The sequence below is a fragment of the Nelumbo nucifera genome, chromosome 1, assembly GCF_055504915.1.
Source record: "Nelumbo nucifera cultivar China Antique chromosome 1, China Antique-T2T, whole genome shotgun sequence".
NCBI lineage: Eukaryota > Viridiplantae > Streptophyta > Magnoliopsida > Proteales > Nelumbonaceae > Nelumbo > Nelumbo nucifera.
In genome coordinates, this window is record NC_142649.1 from 128,135,727 (window position 1) to 128,148,995 (window position 13,269).

The window sequence follows — 13,269 nt, forward strand, 5'->3', positions numbered from 1 at the left end:
CTAAACCCTAAACCCTAAACCCCTAACACAAAACCCAAAACCCTAACCCTAAGCCCTAAACCCTAACCCAAACCCTAAACCAAAATCCAAAACCCTAAACCCTAAACCAAAACCCTAAACCCTAAACCAAAACCGTAAACCCCAAAACCAAAAACCTAAACCCTAAACCTAAACCCTAAACCACTAAACCCTAAAACCCTAAACCCTAAATCCAAAACCCTAAACCCTAAACCTAAACCCGAAACACTAAACCCTAAACCCAAAACCCTAAACCCGAAACCCAAAACCCAAAACTCTAAACCCTAAACCCAAAACACTAAACCCAAAATCCTAAACCCCTAAACCCTAAACTCTAAACACTCTACCCTATACCCTCAACCCGAAACAAATACTAAACCCTAAACCCTCAACCCTTAACCCAAACTCTAAAATCCTAAACCATAAACCCTAAACCCCAATACCCTATACACTAAACCCAAACTTTAAAACCCCAATCCCTAAACACTAAACACTAAACCACTAAACCCCTAAACCCAAAATCCAAAACCAAAAACCAAAACCATAAACCCTAAACCCTAAACCAAAACCTAAACCCCTAAACCCTAAACCCTTAATCCTAAACGCTAAACCCTAAACCCTAAATGCTAAACCCTAAACACTAAACTTAAACCTAAACCCGAAACTCTAAACCCTAAACACTAAACCCAAACCCTAAACCCCTAAACCCTAAACCCTTAATTCAAAACCCTAAACCCTAAACCCTAAACCCAAAACCCTAAACCCTAAACACTTAGACCTAAACCCTAAACCCTAAACCCTAAACCCTAAACCCCTAACCCTAAACCCTAAACACTAAACCATAAACCCAAATCCAAAAACAGTAAACCCTAAACACCAAACCCTAAATCCTACAACCCAAACCTTAAAGCCTAAACCCAATACCCTGAATCCAAAACTCTAAATCCTACACCCTCAACCCGAAAATCCAAACCCTAAACCCTAAACCTAAACTCTAAAATCCTAAACCCCAAAGCCAATACAAAAACCCTTACTTCAAAACCCCAACCCCACACGCTAAACCCCGATCCCTAAACCCGAAACCCAAACCCAAAACTCTAAACCCTAAACCCAAAACACCAAACCCTAGATCCTACACCCCAAACTTTAAACTCTAAACACTCTACCCTATACCCTCAACCCGAAATTTCAAATACTAAACCCAAACCCTCACCCTTAACCCAAACTCTATAATCCTAAACAATAAACCCTGAACCCCAAACCCTATACACTAAACCCAAACATCAAAACCCCAATCCCCAAACCCTAAACACTAAACCCTAAATCCTAAACCCCAATCCCTAAACCCAAAACCCGATACCAACCAAAAACCCTAAACCCTAAACCCAAAATCCCCTAATACCCTAAACCCAAAACCCTAAACCTAAACCCAAAACCCTAAACCCTCAAAATCCTAAAGCCCCAAACCCTAAACCCAAAACCCAAAGCCCAAAACACTAAACCCTAAAACCTTAAATCCAAAACCTAAAACCCTAAACCCAAAACCCTAAACCCATAAACCCTTAACCCTTAACCCAACCCTAAACACAAAACACTAAACCCTAAACCCCTAACCCTAAACCCTAAATTCAAAACCCTAAACCCTAAAGCCTAAACCCAAAACTCTAAACCCTAAACCCCTAAACCCTAAACCCTTAATCCTAAACCCTAAACCCTAACACGAAACCCTAAACTCCTAAACCCTAAACCCTTAACCCCAAACCTTAAACCCTAAACCCCAAACCTAAACCCTAAATCCTATACCCAAAGCACTAAACACTAAACCCTAAACCCTAAACCCTAAACCAAAAATCCAAAACCCAAAACCCTAAACCCTAAACCCAAAACCAAAACCCTAAACCCTAAACCCTAAACCCTAAACCCCTAAGCCTAAACCCTAAAGCCAAAACCCAAAACCCTAAACCCATAACCCTAAACCCCTAAACCCAAAACCCTTAATCCTAAACGATAAACCCTAAACCTTAACATGAAACCCTAAACTCCTAAACCCTAAACCCCAAACCTCTAAACCCTAAACCCAAAATGCTAAATCCTATCCCTAAACCCTAAACCCTCAACCCAAAACCCTAAACATAAAATCCAAAACCAAAAACCCTAAACCTGAGACCCTAAACCCGAACTCAAAAACCTAAACCCCTAATCCCTAAACGCTTAACACAAAACCCTAAACCCTAAACCATTAACACAAAAAAACCCTAAACCCTAACCCTAAGCCCTAAACCCTAACCCAAAACCCTAAACCAAAATCCAAAACCCAAAACCCTAAACCCTGAACCCTAAACCCTAACTCAAAACCGTAAACCCCAAAACCCAAAACCTAAACCCTAAACTCTAAACCCTAAACCACTAAACCCCTAAAACCCTAAACCCTAAACACCCTAAACCCTAGCCTCAACCCTAAAGCCTAAACCCTAAACCCGAAACCCAAACCCAAAACTCTAAACCCTAAACCCAAAACACCAAACCCTAGATCCTACACCCCAAACTTTAAACTCTAAACACTCTACCCTATACCCTCAACCCGAAATTTCAAATACTAAACCCAAACCCTCAACCCTTAACCCAAACTCTATAATCCTAAACAATAAACCCTAAACCCCCATACCCTATACACTAAACCCAAACTTCAAAACCCCAATCCCTAAACCCTAAACACTAAACCCTAAATCCTAAACCCCAATCTGTAAACCCAAAACCCTATACCCAACCCAAAACCCTAAACTCTAAACCCAAAACCCCATACTGTAAACCCTAAACCCTAAACCCAACCCAAAACCCTAAACTCAAAATCCAAAGCTCAAAACCCTAAACCCAAAATCCAATGCCCAAAACACTAAACCCCAAAGCCAAAATCCATAACCCTAAAACCCTAAACCTAAATCCTAAACCCATAAACCCTTAACCCTTAACCCTAAACCCTAAACACAAAACCCTAAACCCTAAGCCCAAAACCCTAAACCCCTAACCCTAAACCTTAAATTCAAAACCCAAAACCCTAAACCCAACCTAAAATCAAAAACCCAAAACCCTAAACTCTATACCCAAAACCGCATACTGTAAACCCAAAACCCTAAACCCTAAACCCAAAACCCTAAACCCTAAACCCAAAAACCCAAAACCCAAATCCCAAAATCCTAACCCAAAACCCCAATCCCTAAACCCTAAACCCTAAACCCTAAATCCTAAACCCAAAATCCACTAAACCCCTAAAACTCTAAACCTTAAACCATAAACCCTAAACCCTAAACCTTAAACCCTAAACCCTAAACCCTAAACCCCAAAACCTAAATCCTACACCCCAAACATTAAACCCTAAACCCTTTACCATAAATCCAAAACTCTAAAAATACCATAAATCCAAAACTCTAAACCCTTTACCTTCCAACCAAAATGCGAAATCCTAAACCCTAAACCTAAACACTATAATTCAAAACCCTAAATCCCCAAACCCTAACTTCAAAATCCCAATCCCTAAACCTTAAACTCTAAACGATAAACCCTAAACCCCTAATCCACTAAACAACTAAAATCCTAAACCCTAAACCCTAAACCATAAACCCAAAACCCTAAACCCTAAACCCTAAACACTAAAAACCAAACCTTAAATCCTACACCCCAAACATTAAACCCTAAACAGTAAATTCGAAACTCGAAACCCTATACCATCAACCCGAAACGCCAAACCCTATACACAAAAGCCTATCTTCAAAAACCCAATCACTAAACCCCTACCTTCCAACCTAAACTCTATAAATTCAAAACCCTAAATCCCCAAACCCTAACTTCAAAACCCCTAAACCCTAAACCCTTAAACCCTAAACCTAAACCCTAAACCCCCAAACACTAAACCCTAAAATCCAAAACCCTAAACCCTAAACCAAAACCCTAAACCCTAAACCCTAAAACCCAAACCCTAAACCTAAACCCCTAAACCCTAAACCACTAAACCTTATACACTAAAACCAAACTCGAAACCCTAACCATCAACGCGAAGCGCCAAAACCCTAAACACTAAAGCCTCATCTTCAAAAACCCAAACACTAAACCCTAAACCCTAAACCCAAAACCACTAAACCCAAAACCCAAACCCTAAACCATAAACCCTAAACCCAAAACTAAAGCCTAAACCCTATACCCTAAATCCCAAACTCTAAACCCTATACCCCCAACCCGAAAACTCAAACCCTAAACCCTAAACCCTAAACTCTTACTCCAAAACCATAAACCCAAACCCAAAGCCAAACACTAAACCCTAACTCAAAACCCCAACCCTAAACGCTAAACCCTAATCCCTAAACCCTAAACCCAAAACCCTAAACCCTAAACCCTAAACTTAAACCCTAAACCCCAAAGACAATACACTAAACCCTAACTTCAAAACCTAAACCCTAAATCCTAAACCTGATCCCAACCTTAAACCCAAAACCCTAAACCCTAAAACCTAAACCCTTAACCCCAAAACCCTAAACCCTAAACCCTAAACCCAAAACCCCAAACTGTAAACCTCAAAACCCTAAACCCTAAACCCTAAACCCTAAACCCAAAACCCTAAACTCAAAACCCTAAACCCTAAACCAAACCCTAAAACCCTAAACCCTAAATCCAAAACCCTAAACCCTAACCTGAAACCCTAAACTAAATCCTAAACCCATAAACCCTTAACCCTTAACCCTAAACCCTAAACACAAAACCCTAAACCCTAAGCCCAAAACCCTAAACCCCTAACCCTAAACCTTAAATTCAAAACCCAAAACCCTAAACCCAACCTAAAATCAAAAACCCAAAACCCTACACTCTATACCCAAAACCGCATACTGAAAACCCAAAACCCTAAAACCTAAACCCCTAAACCACTAAACCACTAAAGCCCAAAAACATAAAACCCTAAACCCTAAACCTTAAAAAAAAACCCTAAACCCAAAATCCAAAACACTAAACCCTAAACCCTAAAACCTAAACCCCTAAACCACTAAAACACTAAACCCCTAAAACATAAAACCCTCAACCCTAAACCTTAAACACAAAACCCTAAACCCCAAATCAAAAACCCTAAACCCCCAACCCAAAACCCTAACCCGAAACCGTAAACCCCTAAACCCAAAACCCTATACCCAAAACCCAAAACCCAAAACACCAAACCGTAAATCCTACAACCCAAACATTAAACCCTATACCCTAAATCCCAAACTCTAATCCCTATACCCTCAAACCAAAACATCAAACCCAAAACCTTAACCCTAAACCCATAAACCCTTTACCCTTAATCCAAAACTCTAAACCCTACACCCTCAACCCGAAAATCCAAATCCTAAACCCTAAACCTAAACTCTATACTCCTAAACTATAAATCCTAAACCCCAAAGCCAATACACTAAACCCAAACTTCAAAACCCCAACCCTACACGCAAAAACCCTGATCCCTAAACCCCAAACCCAAAACCCCAAACCCTAAACCCTAAAACCTAAACCCCTAAACCACTAAACCACTAAACCCCAAAAACATAAAACCCTAAACCCTAAACCTTAAACACAAAACCCTAAACCCAAAATCCAAAACCCTAAACCCTCAACCCAAAACCCTAACCCGAAACCGTAAACCCCTAAACCCAAAACCCTATACCCAAAACCCAAAACCCAAAACACCAAACCGTAAATCCTACACCCCAAACATTAAACCCTAAACCCTATACCCTAAATCCCAAACTCTAATCCATATACCCTCAAACCAAAACATCAAACCCTAAACCTAAACCCTAAACCCATAAACCCTTTACCCTTAATCCTAATCCCCAAACACCAATCCCTAAACCCTAAACCCTAAACCCTAAACCCTAAACCCAAAATCCACTAAACCCCTAAAACTCTAAACCTTAAACCATAAACCCTAAACCATAAACCTTAAACCCTAAACCCTAAACCCCTAACCCCAAAACCAAAATCCTACACCCCAAACATTAAACCCTAAACCCTAATACCATAAATCCAAAACTCTAAACCCTATACCATAAATCCAAAACTCTAAACCCTTTACCTTCCAACCGAAATGCGAAATCGTAAACCCTAAACCTAAACTCTATAATTCAAAACCCTAAATCCCCAAACCCTAACTTCAAAACCCCAATCCCCAAACCTTAAACTCTAAACGCGAAACCCTAAACCCCTAATCCACTAAACCACTAAAATCCAAAACCCTAAACCCTAAAAAATAAACCCAAAACCATAAACCCTAAACCCTAAACACTAAAAACCATACCATAAATCCTACACCCCAAACATTGAACCCTAAACCTTATACCCTAAATTCAAACTCGAAACCCTATACCATCAACGCGAAACGCCAAACCCAATACACTAAAGCCTATCTTCAAAAACCCATTCACTAAACCCTAAACCCTAAACCCCTCAACCACTAAACCCCAAAAACCCCAAACCCAAAACCATAAACCCAAAACACTAAACCCTAAAGCCTAAACCCTATACCCTAAATCCAAAACTCTAAACCCTATACCCCCAACCCGAAAATCCAAATCCTAAACCCTAAACCAAAACTCTGTACTCCTAAACCATAAACCCTAAACCCCAAAGCCAATACACTAAACCCTCACTTCAAAACCCCAACCCTACACGCTAAACCCTGATCCCTAAACCCAAAACCCTAAACCCTAAACCCTAAAACCTAAACCCCTAAACCTAAACCCCTAAACCACTAAACCACTAAACCCCAAAAACATAAAACCCTAAACCCCAAACCTAAAACACAAAACCCGAAACCCAAAATCCAAAACCCTAAACCCTCAACCCAAAACCCAAACCCGAAACCGTAAACCCCTAAACCCAAAACCATATACCCAAAACCCTAAACACCAAACCGTAAAACCTACACCCAAAACATTAAACCCTAAACCCTATACCCTAAATCCCAAACTCTAATCCCTATACCCTCAAACCAAAACATCAAACCCTAAACCCATAAACCCTTTACCCTTAATCCTAATCCCCAAACACCAATCCCTAAACCCTAAACCCTAAACCCTAAACCCAAAATCCACTAAACCCCTAAAACTCTAAACCATAAACCATAAACCCAAAACCCTAAACCCTAAACCCTAAACCCCAAAACCTAAATCCTACACCCCAAACATTAAACCCTAAACCCAAATACCATAAATCCAAAACACTAAACCCTATACCATAAATCCAAAACTCTAAACCCTTTACCTTCCAACCGAAATGCCAAATCCTAAACCCTAAACCTAAACTCTATAATTCAAAACCCTAAATCCCCAAACCCTAACTTCAAAACCCCAATCGCTAAACCTTAAACTCTAAACGCTAAACCCTAAACCCCTAATCCACTAAACCACTAAAATCCAAAACCCTAAACCCTAAACCCAAACCTGAAACCCTAAACCCTAAAACCTAAACTCTTTACCCTAAACCCCTAACCCTAAACCCTAAACACTAAATCCTAAACCCATAAACCCTTAACCCTTAACCCTAAACCCTAAACACAAAACCCTAAACCCTAAGCCCAAAACCCTAAACCCCTAACCCTAAACCTTAAATTCAAAACCCAAAACCCTAAACCCAACCTAAAATCAAAAACCCAAAACCCTACACTCTATACCCAAAACCGCATACTGAAAACCCAAAACCCATAAAACCTAAACCCCTAAACCACTAAACCACTAAAGCCAAAAAACATAAAACCCTAAACCCTAAACCTTAAAAACAAAACCCTAAACCCAAAATCCAAAACACTAAACCCTAAACCCTAAAACCTAAACCCCTAAACCACTAAAACACTAAACCCCTAAAACATAAAACCCTCAACCCTAAACCTTAAACACAAAACCCTAAACCCCAAATCAAAAACCCTAAACCCCCAACCCAAAACCCTAACCCGAAACCGTAAACCCCTAAACCCAAAACCCTATACCCAAAACCCAAAACCCAAAACACCAAACCGTAAATCCTACAACCCAAACCATTAAACCCTATACCCTAAATCCCAAACTCTAATCCCTATACCCTCAAACCAAAACATCAAACCCAAAACCTTAACCCTAAACCCATAAACCCTTTACCCTTAATCCAAAACTCTAAACCCTACACCCTCAACCCAAAAATCCAAATCCTAAACCCTAAACCTAAACTCTATACTCCTAAACTATAAATCCTAAACCCCAAAGCCAATACACTAAACCCAAACTTCAAAACCCCAACCCTACACGCAAAAACCCTGATCCCTAAACCCCAAACCCAAAACCCCAAACCCTAAACCCTAAAACCTAAACCCCTAAACCACTAAACCACTAAACCCCAAAAACTTAAAACCCTAAACCCTAAACCTTAAACACAAAACCCTAAACCCAAAATCCAAAACCCTAAACCCTCAACCCAAAACCCTAACCCGAAACCGTAAACCCCTAAACCCAAAACCCTATACCCAAAACCCAAAACCCAAAACACCAAACCGTAAATCCTACACCCCAAACATTAAACCCTAAACCCTATACCCTAAATCCCAAACTCTAATCCATATACCCTCAAACCAAAACATCAAACCCTAAACCTAAACCCTAAACCCATAAACCCTTTACCCTTAATCCTAATCCCCAAACACCAATCCCTAAATCAAACCCTAAACCTAAACCCTAAACCCCAAACCTAAACCCAAAATCCACTAAACCCCTAAAACTCTAAACCTTAAACCATAAACCCTAAACCATAAACCTTAAACCCTAAACCCTAAACCCCTAACCCCAAAACCAAAATCCTACACCCCAAACATTAAACCCTAAACCCTAATACCATAAATCCAAAACTCTAAACCCTATACCATAAATCCAAAACTCTAAACCCTTCACCTTCCAACCGAAATGCGAAATCGTAAACCCTAAACCTAAACTCTATAATTCAAAACCCTAAATCCCCAAACCCTAACTTCAAAACCCCAATCCCCAAACCTTAAACTCTAAACGCGAAACCCTAAACCCCTAATCCACTAAACCACTAAAATCCAAAACCCTAAACCCTAAAAAATAAACCCAAAACCATAAACCCTAAACCCTAAACACTAAAAACCATACCATAAATCCTACACCCCAAACATTGAACCCTAAACCTTATACCCTAAATTCAAACTCGAAACCCTATACCATCAACGCGAAACGCCAAACCCAATACACTAAAGCCTATCTTCAAAAACCCAATTCACTAAACCCTAAACCCTAAACCCCTCAACCACTAAACCCCAAAAACCCCAAACCCAAAACCATAAACCCAAAACACTAAACCCTAAAGCCTAAACCCTATACCCTAAATCCAAAACTCTAAACCCTATACCCCCAACCCGAAAATCCAAATCCTAAACCCTAAACCAAAACTCTGTACTCCTAAACCATAAACCCTAAACCCCAAAGCCAATACACTAAACCCTCACTTCAAAACCCCAACCCTACACGCTAAACCCTGATCCCTAAACCCAAAACCCTAAACCCTAAACCCTAAAACCTAAACCCCTAAACCTAAACCCTAAACCACTAAACCACTAAACCCCAAAAACATAAAACCCTAAACCCCAAACCTAAAACACAAAACCCATAAAGCCAAAATCCAAAACCCTAAACCCTCAACCCAAAACCCAAACCCGAAACCGTAAACCCCTAAACCCAAAACCATATACCCAAAACCCTAAACACCAAACCGTAAAACCTACACCCAAAACATTAAACCCTAAACCCTATACCCTAAATCCCAAACTCTAATCCCTATACCCTCAAACCAAAACATCAAACCCTAAACCCATAAACCCTTTACCCTTAATCCTAATCCCCAAACACCAATCCCTAAACCCTAAACCCTAAACCCTAAACCCAAAATCCACTAAACCCTAAAACTCTAAACCATAAACCTAAACCCAAAACCCTAAACCCTAAACCCTAAACCCCAAAACCTAAATCCTACACCCCAAACATTAAACCCTAAACCCAAATACCATAAATCCAAAACACTAAACCCTATACCATAAATCCAAAACTCTAAACCCTTTACCTTCCAACCGAAATGCCAAATCCTAAACCCTAAACCTAAACTCTATAATTCAAAACCCTAAATCCCCAAACCCTAACTTCAAAACCCCAATCGCTAAACCTTAAACTCTAAACGCTAAACCCTAAACCCCTAATCCACTAAACCACTAAAATCCAAAACCCTAAACCCTAAACCCAAACCTGAAACCCTAAACCCTAAAACCTAAACTCTTTACCCTAAACCCCTAACCCTAAACCCTAAACACTAAACCCTAAACCCAAATCCAAAAACAGTAAACCCTAAACACCAAACCCTAAATCCTACAGCCCAAACCATAAAGCCTAAACCCTATACCGTAAATCCAAAACTCTAAACCCTATACCCTCAACCCGAAAATCAAATCCTAAACCCTAAACCTAAACTCTATACTCCTAAACCATAAACCCTAAACCCCAAAGCCCATACACTAAACCCTAAAGCCAAAATCCATAACCTAAAACCCGAAACCCAAAACCCATAACCTAAACTATAACCCCGCAAAGCCTTTACCCTTAATCCTAAACCCTAAACACCAATCCCTAAACCCTAAACCCAAAACCCAAAACCCTAAACCCCTAACCCAAAACCTTAAATTCAAAACCCAAAACCCTAAACCCTAAACCCTAAACCATAAACAATAAACCCTAAACACCCAACCCAAAATCCTACAATCTAAACACTCTAGCCAATAACCTCAACCCGAAACTTCAAATCCCAAACCCAAACCCTAAACCGTAAACCTAAACTCTATAATCCTAAACCATACACTCTAAACCCCCATACCCTATACACTAAACCCAAACTTCAAAACCCCAATCCCTAAACCCTAAACCCTTTGCCTAATCCCTAAACCCAAAATCCTAATACCCAAAACATAAAACCCTAAACCCTAAACCCTTTATCCTATACCCTAAACCCTAAACCCAAAATTCTAAACGCTAAACCCTAAACTCTAAACCCCTAACCCTAAACTCTAAACCCAAAACACTAAACCCTAAACCCCTAAACCCTTAATCCTAAACCCAAAACCCTAAAACCTACAACTAAACTCCTAAACCCCTAACCCTAAACCCTAAACCATAAACCCTAAACCCAAATCCAAAAACAGTAAACCCTAAACACCAAACCCTAAATCCTACAGCCCAAACCTTAAAGCCTAAACCCTATACCCTAAATCCAAAACTCTAAACCCTATACCATCAACCCAAAAATCCAAATCCTAAACCCTAAACCTAAACTCTATACTCCTAAACCATAAACCCTAAACCCCAAAGCCAATACACTAAACCCTAACTTCGAAACCCCAACCCTACACGCTAAACCCCGATCCCTAAACCCTAAACCCAAAACCCTACACGCTAAAACCCTAAACCCTAAACCTTAAACACAAAACCCTAAGCCCAAAATCCAAAACCCTAAACCCTCAATCCAAAACCCTAACCCGAAATTGTAAACCCCTAAACCCAAAACCCAAAACCCTAAACACCAAACCGTAAATCCTACACCCCAAACATTAAACCCTAAACCCTATACCCTAACTCCCAAACTCTAATCCCAATACCTTCAAACCAAAACATCAAACCCCAAACCAATAAACCCTTTACCCTTAATCCTAATCCCCAAACACCAATCCCTAAACCCTAAACCCTAAACCCTAAACCCTAAACCCCTAACCCTAAACCCTAAATTCAAAAATCAAAACCCGAAACCCTAAACATTAAACCCTAAACACCAAACCCAAAATCCTACACCCCAAAGTTTAAGCTCTCAACACTCTAACCTATACCCTCAACCCGAAACATCAAATCCTAAACCCAAACCCCAAACCCTAAACCAAAACTCCCTAACCCCAAACCCCAACCACTAAACTACTAAACCCCAAAAACCCTAAAACCAAAACCCAAAATCCAAACCCCTAAACCCTCAACCCTAAACCCTAACCCGAAACCGTAAACCTCTAAACCCTAAACCCTATACCCAAAACCCAAAACCCTAAACACCAAACCGTAAATCCTACACCCCAAACTTTAATCCCTAAACCCTATACCCTAATCCAAAACTCTAATCCCAATACCCTCAAACCAAAACATCAAACCCTAAACCCAAACCCTAAACCCCAAACCTAAACTCTATAATTCTAAACTAAAAACTCTAAACCCCCAAACCCTATACACTAAATCCTAACATCAAAACCCCAGTCCCTAAACCTTAAATTCTGAACCCTAAACCCTAAACCCAAAATCCACAAAACCCCTAAAACTCCAAACCATAAACCCTAAACCCTAAACCCTAAACCCCAAAACCTAAATCCTACACCCCAAACATTAAACCCTAAACCCTAATACCATAAATCCAAAACTCTAAACCCTATACCATAAATCCAAAACTCTAAACCCTTTGCCTTTCAATCGAAATGCCAAATCCTAAACCCTAAACCTAAACTCTATAATTCAAAACCCTAAATCCCCAAACCCTAACTTCAAAACCCCAATCCCTAAACCTTAAACTCTAAACGCTAAACCCTAAACCCCTAATCCACTAAACCACTAAAATCCTAAACCCTAAACCCTAAACCATAAACCCAAAACCCTAAACACTAAAAACCAAACCTTAAATCCTACACCCCAAACATTAAACCCTAAACCCTATACCCTAAATTCGAAACTCGAAACCCTATACCATCAACCCGAAACGCCAAACCCTATACACAAAAGCCTATCTTCAAAAACCCAATCACTAAACCCTAAACCCTAAGCCCCTCAACCACTAAACCCCAAAAACCCCAAACCCAAAACCATAAACCCAAAACACAAAACCCTAAAGCCTAAACCCTAAACCCTAAACCTAAATCCTAAACCCATAAACCCTTAACCCTTAATCCTAAACCCTAAACCCAAAACCCTAAACCCTAAACCTTAAATTCAAAACCCTAAACCCTAAACCCAACCTAAAATCAAAAACCCAAAACCCTAAACTCTATACCCAAAACCCCATATTGTAAACCCGAAACCCTAAACCCAACACAAAACCCTAAACCCAAAATCCAAAACCCAAAACCCTAAATCCAGAATCCAAAACCCAAAACACTAAATCATAAAGCCAAAATCCATATCCTAA